Raw genomic sequence first — 17,628 nt, 5'->3', positions numbered from 1 at the left:
TATACGAAACCATAGCAGCTTTGTATGAACCTAATAATATAAATGTATGTGTGTTATGTGTACATATTTGTGGGGGAAGCTTATCAAATACTGCCAATTATTGGAAGTTTCAAACTGAGGGCAGGTAACCGTATGACAGAAACCATAAGCTGAGGCATCTGTGTTGAAAAGGAGGTTACAGTGTCTCATGGTCTCCCCAGTAACTGCTGTGGATCGCTCCCTTGGTGGGACACCAACAGGTGTCATAGAATAAAAGAATTCCTTGATGAAGTATATTAGGAAATGCTGGGATAAATCTCCACTTTTGAAATCCATCATGTAATTAATATTCCGTCTCACAATTCAGTGATCCGAGTGTACTACTTGTTCTTCTTTCTTATTTTAAACTTATCCTTTCCCTGTTTCATTTTTAGCTTTTGCTGTGACGTGGCACCTGGTCTCTTTCTAGAAGGAAAGTTCAACAAACAGCACAGTTCTGGACACATTGTATTGGTTTGATGACCCTACCTGGAACAGGTATGTAAAACCTCCAATACATGCGTACTGACACTTTTGAATCATAACTACGGATGTATATTCATTCCAGTGGATTACTAAGAATGGAATATGGTCTGAACAATTAAATTCGTGTGTCAGAGATGACTTTTGTCTTTTCTACTTCGAAGCATATGTTTATATTTTGGCATCTACAACTCCTGAAGACTACTTCATTTTCTTGGTTATATGATATGGTTATATGATAAGCTCAAATTAAGATTATAGTCATTCAAAGAGAGAGGAGAAAGTCTACACTTATATGGTTCTGAAAATAATAAGATTTATCTAAAAATCTATGGAAATCACATGAATGAAATATGACTGGTACTCTGGTATAAGTAGAGTATTTGTAGTCCAAAATTATTACAGAAAGATATCAACTTCTTTCCCCTCCCCAAATTAGTCCAGGCTTAGAGAAAATTGTGTAATAACTCACAGGATAAAAATGACTACATATGTCAATTAATTAACAGAACTAAATCAATTAATTGACTACTCAAACACTAAGATTTTGTGACAGTTACTCCCTTGGTGTATGCCAACATAAATATTACATAAAAACAAAAAAGTATGGTGCTTGATAATATTAATGTTTAATGAATTCTCTTGAAGGGGATATTCTGAAAGTAGATTCTCACTATATATAAATATGTCAGGCTGTAGCTTCTGTCTAATTCAGACTTACTTGGATGAGCACTGTTTGTGAGTATGTAACATAGAGAGGTAGATAGATGGATAGATAGATCAATAGAGACATAGGTATCTCACGACACCTATTACATAATATATGTATATGTGTGTGTGTTTGTATATATAGTATGCAATGACTAAGGGATACTGTATTACAAGATTGCTTGCTTGTATGCAACTTTTAAAAATATTATTAGAAATATAGCAGGCTTGTTGAAATACTTGCACATATTTGGAAAAGTTTCCCATAAATTCTATTTTCAAAAGGAAAACTATATAACAACTCACCTGCCTCTGCCTCCTCCTTCACCTCCATAAAAAGCGTGTTGAAAATGAAGTCTGGGAAATTGGGAAGTAGCACAGATGAGAATTAATCAGGTGTGAGCTCAAGACCTAGCTCTACTACTTAACAATGGCCTTGGGAAGGTTTCTGTACTTCCTTGGGAAGTGTGTTGTTATTTAAATCTGAACAGGAGGGAGGGAGAGTGAGAGAGAGAGTAGAAAAATTCACCTCAAATTGCAGTGTCCCAAATGTACCAGGTCACGTTTATTCTTAGAGATGTATGAAGTCATTAACGGATGTGTTTCTAAGGTTTTCCAAAAAGGCTTACTTTCACATTCTGTGAGAGTCTGAAATCCGTGATTAGAGATTAATGGCCCTGATTTTAAGGCAGAAATTGCAACTGGTCATCTACTTGTCAGATCCATCTTAGTTCATTTATTTGATTATTTATTTTGGGCCTACACAAATTTGTATGCGTGATAACTAAGAAATTGCCAAACCAAAAAATCAGGACAGTTCACATAAAAATCTGGATTCCCAGTCTTCTCTTTCTCTGTAAATGGCCAGAAATTCTTCATCTTAATTTCTGTGTCTAACCCATCCAGTCCTTCACAGTTCACTCTGAGCCTGTAGGTCTCCACCCTCACTGTGAAGAGATACTGGTGCTCAGGCTTCACTGCAGAAAATTAAATCAACGCCTCTCAGGGTGGACCGCGGGCTTCAGAATTTTTAAAAGTTCCTCAAATTATTCCATGGTGCAGCCACTGCCCTAATACCTTCCCTTCTCTTCGTGTAAAAATATCCCCCGAGTCCAAGTCACATTCATCACTTCCTCATCTCACCACTCTTCTCTGATAGTCCCTGAATTATCTTGTTTCTATTCTTGTCCTATTCAATCCATGCTTCATCCAATAGCCAGAGTAATTGTCTTTATAGAAAATACCTGGTTGACTCCTGCTTCACCATCTTCAATAATAATAGTGATAATAATAATTTCGGGTGGTCATTTATACTTAGATTGAATGAAGAATCTGACTTCAGTCTTTGTTGAAGGATTGAGTCATTTAAGCATTAAATTTTAGGAGCAAATGGAAGAAGACTGTAAAAGCTGTAGCAGTACCTTCTGCTTGGTCTTCTCCTCCCAGAAGTGACCCGTAGTGATCCTTAGGCCAAAAGTCATTCACAAGTATAGAAATGACATACATTGCTTACCTGTCCCACAGATTGCCACCCGATCAGGGTCCTGATTGCACCTTACATAGGATCAAAGGGATGTTGTAATTTGGTAGTGACACTACGATAAGATTAACTCTATGTCACAGCTACCAAAATGTATTAAATGTCTCTCCTTCCTAAGTTGCATGATACACCCAACAAAATTTGATATGGGTGAATTTTTAGGCAGAATAACATAATTTGTTGTGCGTGTGTGTGGTTGGAGTGCTTATAGCTGAGGTCTTTTCTCCTGCTGCTCAGACATGTAGATGACCTTCTTTCCAACTAATGAATAACATTTTATTTGAACTGTGGAGAAGACCTTTTTTTTCTCCTAAGTGACCTTAAAAACCATTTGTATTTGTTTGTTTTCATGCTGCTGATTAAGACATACCCAAGAGTGGGAGGAAAAAGGGGTTTAATTGGTCTTACAGTTCCACATGGCTGAGAGGGCCTCAAATCATGGCAGGAGGTGAAAGGCACTTCGTACATGGCAGCAGCCAGAGAAAAATGAGGAGGAAGCAATAGCAGAAACGCTTGATAAACACATCAGATCTTCTGAGACTTATTCACTGTCACAAGAATAGCACGGGAATGACCGGCCCCCATGACTGCATTACCTGCCCTTGGGTCCCTCCCACAACACGTGGGAATTCCGGGAGATATGATTCAAATTGAGATTTGGGTGGGGACACAGCCAAACCACATCACCACTGTTTTAGCCACTGAAATCTTTCCTGTAGACCCTTATGCGCGTGGTTACATTTCCCATTGGAAGGGAAGAAGATGGGGTGTCATAAGAAAGTTTTCTTCAGAAAAGATACCTTTGGAGGTATTTTAATTGGGATTTATAAAGAAATTGCTAAATTCAAACCACATTGAAGCTAAGTGGAAATTTGGTTCTGTGCCAGCATTCCTGGTGCATGGACCAATCAATTACTATTTTATCCTGGTGACAACTTTTGTCTTTAACATGAAACCATCAGTGTTTCACGATTTACACTATAAAAAAGATCAAGCCCCTGTGTTTAAAAATGTAACTAAAAACATGTATATGACCAACAAATAACTGAGACCAATAAAGATGTTATAAATTAGGCTGGGTGCAGTGCTCGTGCCTGTAATCCCAGCACTTTGGGAGGCCAAGGTGGAAGATTCAGTTGAGACCAGAAATCGAAACCAGCCTGAGCTGAACATAGTAACATCCTGTCTCTACACAAAAGAAATTTAAAAATTAGGCTGGTGTGGTGGTGCACACCTGTAGTGCTAAATACTTGGGAGGCTTATGTGGGAGGATGGCTGGAGCCCAGGAGTTTAAGATTACAGTGAGCTATGATCATGCCACTGCACTCCAGCCTGTGAGCAAGAACTGGTCTCAAACAAACAAACAAAAAAAGATGTTATAAGGTGTTGAATCAACACGTGAGGCATGGTTACCTTCTTTATTTAAATTATTTTTATCAGCAAAGCTAAAGTGTGTTTGCGGATCTAATTTACCCAAACGATATGCCTGTGCAAAAAAACAGTCGATCTTTTAAGCTTCCATATTTATTTTGGGATAAAAATGGGGACCAAAATACAGAGACACACAAGCTCATACACACTGAGCATCTCTAGAGGCACATTACGGAACAGTGCTTATTAATGAGATATCTTTGTATGTCCTTCTGGGATCAAGATGGACTGGCCTTGTGTACAATTCTTCTGCTTCGTGAATAGAGCTGTAATGAGGTCACAGATTCCTTTCATGCCATTTTAGGAATTTCTTTGAAAGGATTCAGGCAGCGATGTCCCTTATATGTTAGAATTGTACATTAGTATAGGCAAAGCTTTTCAGCTAACGTAAAGCACCATTTTTTTTCTTCTAAATTCCTTATATTCTTGAATGTCTGGGTTCAGAATAAAGGAAAATTAAAATCTCTGAAAAAGCCATCATTTTGCCACTCCATGGAAGAGTTATTGGGAGATAAATTAATAGTATCTGAAATTAACCTTGGATTAAGCTTACTTCATCTTGAATGCTCTACTACATGTTTTATTTGCTATTAACTCCCTTTAATCAGAGAGTTTCTCTAAAACTGACATGCTATTGGTTAGGAATCATTAAAAAAAACTAATGTAAAATATAAATATGCCCTCTGTTTATTATATGGCAGATACAACATGGACACTTGGTAATTTTGAGTTGATTGTTAAGATTTGTATTATTTTATGTTAATACAACACATGCTTCAAAAATATGTTTGTTAATGTCTACTTACAGTTACAGCAAAAATTTTTTAATCTGTTATTTCTCTGGCACCTTTTATTGACTTTTTGATTTTAATTGACACATAATAATTGCACATATTGATGTTTGGATACATGTGTACATTGTATAATACACATGTAATTAGGCTAGTTAACATATCGCGTCACCTCATTTATTTGTTGTAAGAACATTCAACATCCTCTCTTCTAGCTATTTTGAAATAGACAATACAGTATTGTTAACCACAGTCACCCTACTGCGTTATAGAACATCAAGACTTATTCCCCCTTTTTAAGTGTTACTTTGTACCCATTGACCAATGTATTGACTTTTGGGTGTGATTATTTTGGAACAAAAGATGTATTCTCCCAACATCCTCAATGCTTACGCCATATTAGACTTTAGTAAATATTTGTGGAATGAGTAAATGAATAGTTCACATCCAATGCATTTTTATTTTAAACACAAGCAGATGAAATTATACCAAAGCTAGGAAGTGACTTAACCAATGAACTAGATATATGAAGTAATGAGCAATAAAAATGGTAATTCATCAGATTGGAAGACTATATCTGGTATGCTCTGCTGAAGCGGAGAGAGAGACATCGTTTTCAAAGGATTTGGACAAAGTCAAAGGGCCAAAAAAGCTAATACTTTTATTAGCAGCTCATCTAGATTTTATTTGGGCATTGCTGCCCACACCTTTTCTTTTCACCATTATTTTCATCTTTAAAGTCTTTTTTACTTTTTTCTGCCATATTAAGGAGATGTGCTAGGTCTAAGGATTCCTAATTGAGGCCTCTTATCTTTAACAACCTTGCTAGAGTCATGTGGACAAACATTAAGAGATAAAATTCGACAGCGTCTCTGCAAACTCTAGTCTGGTATACAAACAGCTCTACTTGTGAACAACTGAAAAGCTTCTGAAGTTATCCAGTCAGGTAATATATTACCTCAGTAAACTTTCTAAGAAGCATTTGGATCATTCTTTTGCCTCTATCTAGTTTTCTATGAAATTTCTGACTTTCCTTGGCAAAGCTTAAACCCAGTTAAAGATGATATGCTACATATTGCTTCACTTTTGCATTTTAGGAAACAAACAAAAAAAGATGGTCCAAAGCAATAGGATGATCTTAGCAAAAATATAAGCTTTTCACATGTCAAATTATTTTTCTCAGCAATTGTGAAATTTCACTTTGAAGTTAAATTACATTCTCCATTGTAACAACATATTGTGCCTCGGGGAATAAGTAACTCATGTATTTAGGATTCCTAAACCATATTCCCATATGGGGGAAGATTTTTTAAAGAAACCAATTTTTTACCAGAAAAAACCATGGGTGGTTCGGTGGCAGAATTCATGCCTGCCACCAAAGAACAATTAAGTAAGGTGTGTCCCTTTTAATCTGCCTAATTTGCTGTTACAGGGCCCTGCTATGGCCCAGTCCCTGAGTGAGTCCCCTAACAGGTATTGATGCAGACTTTCTGGCATACACAAGACAGTCCCCCACAACAAAGAATTATCCAGACCCAAATATCTCGGGGATTGCCTTAAGGATGATACTGGGTAATCCCTGAAAGTTTACAAATGCAAATAAGAAAGGAAGGTGTATGAGCTGGGCACGGTGGCTCATGTCTGTAATCTCAGGACTTTGGGAGGCCAAGGAGGGTGGATCACTTGAGGTCAGGAGTTCGAGATCAGGCTGGGCAATATGGCAAAACCCCATCTCTACTAAAAAATACAAAAAAATTAGCCGGGCGTGTTGGTGCTAGAACCTGGGAAGCAGAGGCTGCAGTCAACTGAGATCATGCCACTGCACTACAGCCTGGTCAACAGAGGGAGATTCCATCTCAAAAAAAAAGAAATGAAGGAAAGAAAGAGAGAAAGAAAGAGAGAAAGAAAGAAAGAAAGAAAGAAAGAAAGAAAGAAAGAAAGAAAGAAAGAAAGAAAGAAAGAGAAAGAGAGGAAAGAAGGAAGGGAGGGAGGAAGGAAGGAAGGAGGGAAAAAGAGAGAGCGAGAAAGAAGAAAGAAAGAAAAAGGAAGGAAGGAAGGAAAAAGGAAAGAAAGAGAAAGGAAGGAAGGGAGGGAGGGAGGGAAAGAAGAGAGAAAGACGAAAGAAAAAGAAAGAAAGGAAAGAAATAGGAAGGAAGGGAGGGAGGGAAGGAAGGAAGGAGGAAGGAAGGAGGAAGGAAGGAGGAAGGAAGGAAGGAAGGAAGGAAGGAAGGAAAGGCATATGGAGAGAGGATGATAATTTTTTTCTGGGATAGTGGAGAGAGCGAGATTGGAGACTGGAGGGGAAAAGACAAGAATAGGGGATGTTTGCAGGTGAACCAAAAGGACCTGTGTGAGGACGTGTATTTAAAAGTAAACAAAACAGAAACAAAACTAAAATCAGCAGAAAAACCCCTCCCTTACATTTTCTTCCGCATCCTCTCTTGCTCTAGCCCCACTCACCATGTCACTGGAATTCCCTGTTCTTTAACCTCTACCTACCTTCTCTGATTTCACAGGGCATTTTGGCTCTAATGAATATCACTATTCATGACACATGTAATGGCTTTGTCTTACTCTGCAACCACGTTTCTGTTCTCCCAGCCACAGAACTCCAGCTGGGACCTGGATGGCTCTATAATTTGAGGAAAGGTATTTAAATTCTCTGAGCTTCAGTTTCTTCACCTGTGAAAGTAAAAATAGTCATATTTTCTTCCCGGGAGTTTTGTGAGGAATAAAGGAGTATCTAACAAAAAGAAAGTACTTCTTAAATATCATATTATCTCCCCAATTCACTATTAATGGCAATTCATTGGTTTTCTTATAAGAAGGCATTGTAACCCATAGTCCTTTGTATTCTGCCATGCACTTCTCCAACTATTATATTATAGTACAAACAAAGCAATAATGAAAAGTTCCTTCTCCTCTCGTGCACTGGGTTGTGGTACCTCTCAAAACTGTGTTCTGGACTGGGCTCAGTGGCTCATATCTGTAATCCCAGCAATTTGGGAGGCCGAGGTGAGCAAATCACCTGAGGTCAGGAATTCGAGACCAGCCTGGCCAACATACTGAAACCCTGTCTGTACTAAAAATACAAAATTAGCTGGGCATGGTGGTGTGCACTCATAGTCCCAGCTACATGGAAGGCTGAGGCAGGAGAATTGCTTAAACCCAGGAGGCGGAGGTTGCAGTGAGCTGAGATCGTGCCATTGCACTCCAACCTGGGCAACAGAGCAAGACTCCATCTGAAAACGAACAAACAAACAAAAACAAAAAACCGTGTCTGTCGTCGACTCCCGTCACTGCCTTCCTGCCACTGTTGCCTTCTCATCTCAACTGAATGACTCTAATATGCTCTTTAATAGTCTCCTTCATGATCTTTCTGCCATCAGTTTTGTCTCACTTGAATTTCTCCTCTGCACTGATTCCAAAGGAATCTATAATTTTTAAAAATGGACTTCCTGTTACTCACTACCTTTAAAACTCTTGATTCCATGGTGCCTCTAGGTGCTTTGTTCTATAAACTTAGCATAAAACAGCAGTTTCTATGGGAGCTCATCTGAAGCTGTTCCTTTCTGTGAATCCTATGTTCTACTGCTCCAGTAATTACGATTTCCTGGGAATTATCCAAAGAGTATGCTTGCACAAGCTGCTCATCCTGCCTGGACGACACGGAACCCTCTTTCCTGGGAAATTGGTGTTCACCTTCAAGGCTCAGATCCAGTGTCACCTGTTCAGTGATGCCTATCCCTCCTCAGTTAAAAGTTCTCCATGTTTTTCCCCAGAGCCCTTCCTTCATATTTATGCAGAATTCACTACTTTATCAATTTCATTTATTTCTACTCCTCGGATTGCGAGTTCCTTGAGGGCTGGAATCCCCACTATATTCATCATAGTACTATGTCCCTAATGACAGTGCAAAGTGGTCACTGAATAAATGCTTTCTTGTTGAATTTTAACTGATCCATGAATTTCTTGATTTATCATCATTTTGCAGCTAGGGAAATTATACAATCAGCTAATTTGCTCCACATGCTAGAGCATTCAGAAAGACCAGCAGAGAGTTTCATTAACTTGAACTGCTACTGCCCCATTCACCTATTAGAAGAAAGTTCAAATAGAGAAAAATGTAATATACCTGCTTCCTAAGATGTTATAGCTTTAATAGCAGGGAATGGCATTCAATTTATTTCATAATATTAACACAAGTGCTTAGAAATGTATGATGCTCTCTTAAGAAAAATAGCTACTATTTAATGTCAAATGTTATCCATTCATTCAATATGGATTGATTATCTTAATATATGCAAGATTATCTATTACTTTATTATTTTACTGATACTATATTTTAACAATAATAAAATAATAATATGCTTGGAAAAATAATAAAATGGTAGATATGTCCTTTGATATCCAAGAATAATTAATTGATCCATTTGTACTAAGAATATTTGTACAAGTTTTATATTTGATTTATCACTTTAGTTTATTTGTTAATAACTCATTTTAATGGCAGCCCATGCCACTTTTGTAACTCTGGTGCTGGTTCAGAAATTATTCATTAGTATGATTTATAAGTGATGGTATTCCAGGACAATAACATGTAGTATTCTTAATCCATCATTATTTATCAGAGCATCATGATCTTTCTGAGTAAATTAGATCATGTTGATAGTACTTAGAAATACTAAAATTAATCAATAACTTACTACATACTTAATTCTATTCTTTGTAAGTTTCAAACTCTTTAACATTGAACAAATTTAGCAAATTTGCCATCTGTACATTATGAGATCATAAAAACATGCCTTTATTAATATAAATGTGACATATTTTAACCAGGGACAGTTAAGAAAATATTCATTAGAGTTTACAAACATAGCCACATGCTGCACAATGATACTTCAGTCAAAGGCAGACCACAGTACCGCAGTGCTCCCATAACATAATAACTCCATATATTTACCCTACTGTTTCTATGTTCAGATATGTTTAGATAGCACAAATACCATTGTGTCACAATTGCCTACAATACTCAGTATAGTAATATATTGTATAGGTTTATAGCCTAGGAACGATGGACTATACCATGTAACCTAGGTATATAGTAAACTATGCCACCTAAGTTTGTGTGAGTACCCTCTATGATGTACACACAATAATGAAATTACCTAATGACACATTTCTTAGAACATGTTAATGTCGCTAAGTGATGCATGGATGTATGTTCCTACCACCATCAAATACGACTGCTGTTAATGTGTCATGAATACTAATGTTTCACATTAATACACAAAACTGCTCTTAAGGTAGTTGCCAGGCTGAAAAAAATCGGGAGTTTTGATACTTTCTGATACTTTTTCTTTTAATATTTTGCAAGGTTTTTCATTGATCTATTTGCAGAAGGAAAAAAATACATGTATAAATACACACATATACATACACATGTATTATATATAACATACATGCACATATATATGTATATATAATCTATTATATAATATATATACAGTGGGTTCATGATTATATATATTATATATACATACATATATGTATATATAATCTATTATATAATATATAATATATATACATATATATGTATATGTGGGTATTTTATATATGTGTATATATAGAAATTTGTGTGTGTTCATGTGTGTGTGTGTGTATTTATTCCCATTAATTTATAAGGCATTGTTTTGGGTTCTACATATATAAATATATAATATGTATATAAATATATAAATGTATTTCTACATCATATTCATAAATATATATGATTCAATATAATATATATTATATATGTTTAATACAATATATATTTACATGTATTCCATTTATTTATATAATGAATATATTATATATTACTCAATATGTAATTATATATAATACATGATACAATATATATGTAATAATATATAATATATAATTATATATTATATACTATATAATTATATATAATACATAATATATGATTATATAATTTATAATTTATTATATATTATAATTTATAATATATTATGTATTTTATATTTTATATGTATATTATATATTATATATAATTATATGTTATATATTATTCAATATAATATATTACATATAAATATATTTATACATAGTATTTATGTATTTTTATTTTTATACATTATATATTATATATATTTATGTATGTATATATAATATACATTTCTAAATTATTTTAAATCATTTTGTGTTCCTAGGATAGTAAACTTGCCCTGCAATCTTATTTATTTCCTTGCTTTTCATATACAATGAAAGTGTATATGACTTTGGCTGCAGTATTATGATAAATTCACCATTGATTAAGTCATAATTAAAGACTGCTATTCAAAGATTCAAAAACTAATGATAATAATTAAAATATACTACCTTCTTTCTAATATAATACTACTACATTTATTTTAAAATTCTCTAACCCTTTCTATGGGAGTTTTAAATAACAGTCAGAGTAAAAATGTGATTTGCTTTCATGTTCATAATCACTAATCTTTTTTGTTGAAAAATATAGAATGAGATTTTTCTCAGTTTACTTTTTTTTTCACAGAAGGATTCTATATTGAAATGTCAAAAATGTAAGATGCAGGAGGATATGAAACCAATTGTTTCCTTAGTTTTGAGTACTCCCTTTGTGCACACAGAAAGACTTACATTCGAATTTAGGCTATCTAAATGTTGGTTGCATAAAGGAATGAAAAAATGAATAAAAATATAAATTTCTCTAAAGCATTTTTTAGTAAGAGTTAAAAGGATTACAAAATAACAGGGTTTATGAAATAGATTTTTAATATTGCTGCACATTAGAAGACATACAGTTATGCCTCAGATGTATTCAACTTATGTTGGAGGAGGGATTTCCTTTACTTCCACAACTTTGTACTATGTCTTCAAAGAGTTTGCTTTCTCTTTCTCAGAGATCCTAACACTGGGATATCTACTGACTGCATATTCTGTGACAAACATTCTTTTAGGCATTGAGGCTAACACAGCAAGTAAAATGGAAAAGTCTGTGCCTTTGTGGAGGTTATATTCTGGTAGAGGAAGGTGGAAAGTACTAGGATACACATGTAGATATTCAGTGTCCAGGGTAGTGATTTCGGTCAGGAGCTGTCCAATTAGGGGAGATTCGGGAATATTCCACATTATTTTAGGCCAACTCAAAGCTTGGGAAGAGCTAAGATTGCCCAGGGAGAGCACATGGAGTGAGAAGGTGAGAAGAGACAAGAACCCTAGGACTGCCCGTGCTTCTGAGCCCATAACATCCCAGAACACGCTTAAAGTATCACTTGACAATAAGAGAGAGAGAGAGAGAGAGAGACAGAGAGAGAGAGTTGTTGGGTGGAGTTCTCCTTTTCTTCAAAGGCAGTACGTTCTCCTCTGCCATACCATCCAGAATTTCATGGATTCACAGTTCAATGTATTTCTCCAACGTGGTATGAGAGCAAGTTTTTGGTGATATAATACTTGAAACTTGAAATTTGTTTTTTTAAGTCTTGCTCTGTTGCCAGGCTGGAGTGCAGTGACGTGATCTCGGCTCACTGCAACCTCCACCTCCTGGGTTCAAGCAATTCTCCCAACTCAGTCTCCTGAGTAGCTGGGAATACAGGCGTGCACCACCACGCCCAGCTAATTATTTTATTTTATATTTTATTTTATTTTTAGTAGAGACAGAGTTTCACCGTGTTGGCCAGGATGGTCACTATCTCCCGACCTCGTGATCCACCCACCTCGGTCTCCCAAAGTGCTGGATTACAGGTGTGAGCCATTGTTCCTGGCCCTGAAATTTCTAAATTAATCCCAGCTAGGCAAAATAATCACCAAGAAAAGGGGCTGCATTAACATAAATTGAGCATATTTAACCCAAAGTACTTTCTCAACTTAAGAAAAAAAAAATTACTGGCCGGGCGCGGTGGCTCATGCCTGTAATCCCAGCATTTTGGGAGGCCGAGGTGGGCGGATCACGAAGTCAGGAGATCGAGACCATCCTGGCTAACACGGTGAAACCCTGTCTCTACTAAAAATACAAAAAACTAGCCAGGCGAGGCGGTGGGCGCCTGTAGTCCCAGCTACTCGGGAGGCTGAGGCAGGAGAACGACGCGAATCCGGGAGGCGGAGCTTGCAGTGAGCCGAGATTGCCACTGCACTCCAGCCTGGGCCACAGAGCGAGACTCCGTCTCAAAAGAAAAAAAAAAAAATTAGTTAAAAACAGGACTATATTTCTCAGAATTTATCCCTTATATGGAAATTCACAATAAATGATTTTCTTCTCTGCTTGGGAAAAGATCATCATTTAAAAGAGCTGCATATGGTTGTTTTTGTTAGTATTCCAAGAAATTCAGGATGTTTGTGTGATATGTAGTGACTGAAAAATTTTAAATATATATTTATTTCTAATTCATCTGCTTGTAACAAAGTACCTAAATGTGTATATAATGATCTCAGGAGACAGGAATCCAGTGGGTTCATGAGAAATGGCAAAGGATTTGAGGTTGATGATGATGTTTGGACCCTAGCTGAGGGTAGCAGAATAGCAGACAGCTTTGGTTAGCTGTGACCATTAGATACTGGTCTATAGGCTGGACCAAGGGAAGCAAAGACCTTATATCACTCAGAAAATTTTGCTGGGCTCTAATGGGAGGCGTCATGAGCTGAGCCCTTCCTGCTGCTGGGGGAATCCAGGAGCAGTCCCATTCAGGTCACCAGACCTCCATGGTCACAGGTCACCAGACCTCCATGATCACAGAGTGAGAGCTGGGCAGTGATGGGCTTCAAGGGCAAATTTAAGATTTTCAGGAAGCAGTTGGTTTTTATTTGAAACTTGCAAGATCCCCTCAGACATATAAAAAGAGATATTGGTAAGTGCAGTGAAGAACTTGCCATGGTTGGGTTGTGGGAGTAATTTTTAAAAATATTATGGTTCTGCCTTTGTGTTTGCTCAAAGAATTTTACCTCACTCAACATGTTGTTAGAACATTTTCCTGATTCCTACAAAAAAAAAAAGAAAAGAAAAGAAAATATTTTAAAGGTCAGAAGCTACAAGCTTTTCATCATTTAGCCAAGAGACATCGATAATATAGTCTATGTATTCAGTTTAAACAAAATGTCAGCTTGAGAAAGTAACTATCAAGCTGTTACCTGAAGACAGATTAGAATATTAAGCTGTGGTCCTCATGCCTATCTGGAGATCTTAGCATGTAGTTATTCATCGACTTTTAAATTTTATATGTTGTTCCTACAGAGAAAACAGTCACTCATAATTTTAAATGTACTCTAAGTGTTTTATGTGTTATTAACCTTTTTTTCTCAGTCATGCTAATGTCCCCTAATTTAGATAGATACATAAATAGTGAATGAAATGTCTCTCTCAATATTTTGATGTGAAATAGGATGTCTGCTTTAGACTCAAGGCTTACAAGCCCCAAAGGACATACCATTTGAGAATCCCCCCCTAAAGACTAAGTGTCTAGAAAGATCAGTTGTGAAGTCATGAAATCAAAGAGTACTTATTTTAGTGTTTTGACAAGGATCCTGAGGCAAGAGACCTCAGGGGATGCAATGATCTCAAAATGAATTAGCGATTTTAAATGTCACCAGTGTCTTACATCAGTTTCCTGGAGACTCCTTTCCAGAAATCTACTCCGGTTTCCTTCTTCCGTATCTAAGAAGTGGTCTTGCTCTTGAGCAAAACGGTAATATCTTCCAGATAAATAATAAGAGTCTGATAGCAGTCAGTCTGGGAGATACATTTAGATATGTGTTTTTTGAAGGACCTGGCCTTGTTCATGATTATACACCTCATCTTCCTGTGAACTTTGTATATGGGTGGACCAAGCTTTTCGATGGGGCAGAGTATCTATAAAGTTTATATGAATTAAGGTACAAGAATCAAGACATTGGCATTTACATCTGCTCAGAGAAGATTTCTGTATCAAAAATAATTAAAAATCTGTGGTTAGTTTTTTTTTTTTTCATGAACTCTCCTTGAGTAAGAAATAGCAGCTGAGGTTAAAGAAGGAACTGTGTGTCTCATTGTTTTGAAATATTGTCAGCTAGTTTCAAAAATAACATGAAAGGACCACAAGGTAATCCTGCTGTTATACTCAAACCTGATGAGACTCTAATGAGTAAATTGGTTCCATTACTCAAGAGGAACATGGACAATTTGAAGAGGGTTTGCAGGATAATCACAAAAATTAATAACCTAACAAAAGGCAGGAAAAGTTATGAAAACTGAAGTGCTTGCCAATAGGAAATTCAATGATCTTTGAACTCAGGAAGAGCTACTTGAGAGAAGATGCTAGTTCCATTTGCTCTTCCTGTAAGGAACAAAACAGACAGCAAACACCAATGTAAAGGCTTTACACTGGAGGAAGGAAACAGTTTCTCCATGGTGAAACTTGGGAAATTGCAGGAGTGGGACCTAAAGAAGATCGTAGCATTTAATTGTTCAAAGGACCTGGCTACAAAGAGGATAGATTTTTCATCTGTTTGTTTTGGCTTCAGTACATTCTGACCTACATTGATTCTTTAATTTTTCCAACAGTTTCTATGAATTTTGTTCATGCACTTTGTAAATGTACATCTTAAGTGCATTTAGGAGTAAGAAACCGGATCACGTGCGGTGTTTGTATCCCTGCTCTGTGTTCATGTACACCTGTGCTTCCTCCATATTTTCTTCACACAACCTTGAAGGAAAAGTATGGTGATTGTTACCTTTGGCTCTCTACAAAATCATGGCTTACACAGTTCAAAGCAGACTCTTTCCATCCCCTTTTTGTTCATGAGGTTCTAGTAATTCTTAGACTCTTCAGAGTATCATGCTCTGAATTTTGAAACTCCCCAAATTTCTATGTTAAAGCCCTAACCCCCAATACCACTGTATTTGGAGATAATGAATTTTAGGAGGTAATAAAGCGTAAATGAGGCCATAAGCATAGGATCTCTGTCTGTCTTTTCTCATGCAAAGACCTTGTGAGAAGGTGGCATTCTGCAAGCCAAGGAAGAGAGCCCTAACGAGAAACCAAATTGGCTGAAATATTGGTCTTGACATTCCCAGTCTCTAGAACTCTGAAAAATAAATGTCTATTGTTTAAGGCATCCAGTGCCATTTTGTTATGTCAGCCTAAGCAGACTAATATATAGAGGCAAGTTTGCTTCTTTATTGCCATAATTCTATTATTTTTGAGTTGGTTTAATTAGAAGAAACTTTAGAAACTGGAGAGCCTTTCCTTGTAATTGTCTCTATAGAGGTGAGAGGTGGGAAAACCAAAGATAGTGGGAGAAAGGTGAGGGTGGTGGGAAAGGCTGAGGTCAGCCTATAGTTTGACCATGTCTTGTTAGAGTGAAAAGACACTTGGGGTAAGCCATACAGGGAAATGCAGGAATATCCTTTCATTTGGATTCATTTAATGCTTTGGTGATATTAGATTATGAGATAAATATATAGGGTTTCCTTCAATTTCATACTCGATGGGGCTTATTTTTCCAATATGAATAAAAGATGTGTTAGCCTCTGGCTAATATATGAATGACAGAAAACCATATTTCAGAAAGATGATTTCCAATCCCTTTTCACATAGCAATAATTCATCTATTAGGTACTGTGTGTTGGGATGCCATGAGCATTATGCTGTTTGTATGATATGCAGGCTTCAGACCTTTAGATATCTGTGGAGCTTAAGAGAATTAAAGACAAAAAATAAGCACTCCAAAATGTATAACCTAGTTAGAGGATATTTACATATGTCAAAAATAATTGAGCTCTTCCACCTCTCAAACTTGTTTTATTCATAAAGAATTAGATGATAAATACAAACCTAAAAACTTATGATTGTAATGAAGACAATTTCACAGTATCTTGAGACATGAAGTCAACAATGACTGCAAGATCCTTCTCTGCCTCTCTGTGAAACAAAGCACAAATCATTAGTCACAGGTTCTAGGGAGATCGTCCATTTCATGCATATGATTATGCTTCTGCTTCCACACAGTGGCCTTGGGCAAAGAGCCCTCTAAGTTCTGAATCTTTAAAACAAGGCTTGAGGTTCAAAAAAATAAAGAAAGGTCTTAGATATTATTTGGCAGGAAGTGCTTATGAAATGTGAATTCAATCTTGCATCACGGTGAATTAATATTTTTTGGCTGTTTGGTGTTATAACAGTAGAGACGATTTCCCTTCTTCTAATTTAAAAATATTATATTTCATTTTTACCTTAAGGATCAGAGCTTAAAAATCAAAGGGATTAAAATGTTCCGTTCTCTTGCCCATTAGTGAACATATGAAAATGGAATCGAATAAAAATTGAGTGATCCTTTGCATTTTAAGATAAACTTAACATCCTAAAATTATCACACTAGTCTTAATCTGCATTTTCAATATAAACAGAAATCAGTATCTTTTATTTTAAAATACTAATAATATGTACAGGTTGTTTTAATACAAACTACACTTTCATTTTTATCAGTCTTTTTTTTTTAACCTTTTAGAGTCATATATTTATTTTTCATTGGTGTCTCTGCTGCAGACCAAAAAAGGAACCATAGAAATGATGCAAGGAAAGATGGAACTGATTATTTAAATGTTTTACTTACTTACTTATTTATTTATTTATTTATTTATTTATTTATTTATTTATTTATTTATTT

At 36.0% G+C, this 17,628-nt stretch overlaps 1 protein-coding gene across 10 annotated transcripts in view; it reads left to right on the top strand.

Annotated features, from left to right (window-relative positions):
- The window catches only part of CHRM3 (cholinergic receptor muscarinic 3), a 521,589-nt gene that overhangs the window by 279,967 nt on the left and 223,994 nt on the right, over positions 1-17,628 (top strand). For all 10 annotated transcript variants that reach the window (XR_002732373.2, XM_031935428.1, XM_031935431.1 and 7 more), the window contains one exon: positions 414-516. The gene's annotated coding sequence lies outside the window, so the exon portion shown is untranslated. The remainder of the gene's footprint in view (positions 1-413; positions 517-17,628) is intronic.

This window comes from Piliocolobus tephrosceles, chromosome 1, assembly GCF_002776525.5.
Source record: "Piliocolobus tephrosceles isolate RC106 chromosome 1, ASM277652v3, whole genome shotgun sequence".
In the NCBI taxonomy this organism is placed as follows: domain Eukaryota; kingdom Metazoa; phylum Chordata; class Mammalia; order Primates; family Cercopithecidae; genus Piliocolobus; species Piliocolobus tephrosceles.
Note: the sequence above shows the minus strand (reverse complement) of the source record. Positions and strands in the feature narration are given on the sequence as shown.